The sequence below is a fragment of the Meles meles genome, chromosome 15 (assembly GCF_922984935.1).
Source record: "Meles meles chromosome 15, mMelMel3.1 paternal haplotype, whole genome shotgun sequence".
NCBI lineage: Eukaryota > Metazoa > Chordata > Mammalia > Carnivora > Mustelidae > Meles > Meles meles.
This window is the reverse complement of record NC_060080.1, coordinates 54,280,116-54,282,224: the sequence shown is the minus strand read 5'-3', so window position 1 is coordinate 54,282,224 and position 2,109 is coordinate 54,280,116.

Sequence of the window (2,109 nt, the reverse complement as noted above, 5' to 3'; positions counted from 1 at the left end):
AGCCAGAGCTCGGTCACATGTCCCTACCTAAACTAACTGGCAAAGAGAAAAGGAGTTAAAATGATGGCTTACATTAGTTAGAATTTATCCCCTGAGGGATACCTTCCCTGGTCACATCACAAATGATAATTAACAGGGTGCCAGGGTGGCTCAGTCAGTTAAGCATCTGTCTTCAGATCAGTTCATAACCCAGGGGTTCTGGGATCAAGCCCTGCCTTAGGCTCCTTCCTTGGCAGGGAGTCTGCTTCTCCCTCTCCCTGCTTGTGTTTTCTCTCTCTCTCAAATAAATAAAATCCTAGAAAACAGAAACAAAAACAAACGATAATTGAAAGGGCCTCTCTCAGTAAGAAGCAGGGGTATATACTGGGTAGGCAGCCACTAGTTTCTGTAGCACTGTTCGGCTCACTGTTGGCTTCTGTCCCATTTCCAGGTAAGGACTTTCACTTTACACTCAGGCCATAGTTCGCTTCTTGCAGCCCCCAAATACATACACATACATAGCTTCTAGATTCTGTTTACACTGCTCTGTATGCCTAGAAAGGTCTTCCCCACCTTTCCTCTCTGCTCCTCATGGCTGCTCCCTTTTGCAGAAAATCTTGCTCATACCTTGGTCTCTCAGTTCCATGATTTCCCTCCTCCAATAATCTAATTCACCCCCCCACTTCAGCAACTTATTTCATGGCCATCCATGTAGGCTTTTCATTAACTGCATCTCCTCCACAGTCTCAATTTCCTGTAGCTTCTTTTTTTTTTAAATTAATTTATTTATTTAACAGAGACCACAAGTAGGCAGAGACCACAAGAGAGGCAGGCAGAGAGAGAGGAAGGGAAGCAGGCTCCCCGCTGAGCAGAGAGCCCGATGCGGGGCTCGATCCCAGGACCCTGAGACCATGACCTGAGCTGAAGGCAGAGGCTTTAACCCACAGAGCCACCCAGGCGCTTCCCGCCCCCCCCCCCCTTTTTATTCCCTATAGCTTAAGGGCAGGTTAATGTGTCTAGTCTACAAAGCAATTCCCAGAGTCTGACCTGAATTCATCTATAATAGCTTAGGGAACAAATTCTCCCAACCCCACTGTCAGGTCTATGAACCAAAGGACAAACATATAAACTTTAAATTCCAGCATTCATAGATCATGGAGTTCTTCCTGTTTCCATCCCTGTCTTTTTTTTTTTTTTTTAGATTTTATTTATTTATTTGAAAGGAGAGCAGAGTGAGAGAGAGAGCGCACAGAAATTGGGGTGCGGGGTAGAGGGAGAGGGACAAGCAAACTCTGAGCTCAGCAGGGACCCTAATGTGGGGCTTGATCCCAGGACCCTGAGATCATGACCTGAGCCAAAGGCAGATGCTTAAGCCACTGAGCCACCCAGGTGCCCCTTCATCTCTTGGTATGGATACTTTTGGGAACCAGAATTCCAGAAATACAATATACCACTACTATTTCTTTCTTATCCTGATATTGTCTGTGAACTACTGTCTCTGAAATATTATAGAAAATGAGAGAGAAAATATGAAAATAATTTACTATGTTATGTATCTGAAAAAGCAGTACCTCTATGGCAGAAAAATAACTGACCAAACTTCTGACATGGCACAGATTATAAATCTCTGAGTCAGGAGAATCCAGTGGAAGAAGAACCAAAGCAGTTTTTCATCTTTTTTTTTTTTTTAAATTTTTCAGAGATTCTGCTTCATAAAATAAAGCCTGAGCATGCTGAGGCAGCTTTTCCCTCAATTCAGCCTGCTGTGTTTTCTATCAATGGAAATTCTGCCTACATTCTGGAACTTGGTTCTTTATTAGTTTTCAGCATTATGACTACTTTTTTTTTTAAAGCCGATCCGGTTTTTTTTTCTTTTTTTTTTTTTAAAGATTTTATTTATTTATTTGACAGAGAGATCACAAGTAGGCAGAGAGGCAGGCAGAGAGAGAGGAGGAAGCAGGCTCCCCGCTGAGCAGAGAGCCCGATGCGGGGTTCATCTATCCCACATCAGGCTCCCAGCTCTGCAGGGAGTCTGCTTCTACCTCTGACCTTCTCCCCTCTCATGCTCTCTCAAAAAAACAAAAAAAAATCCAGTAAAGAGTCTCAAATATTTCACAAAAAGCTAAGCCA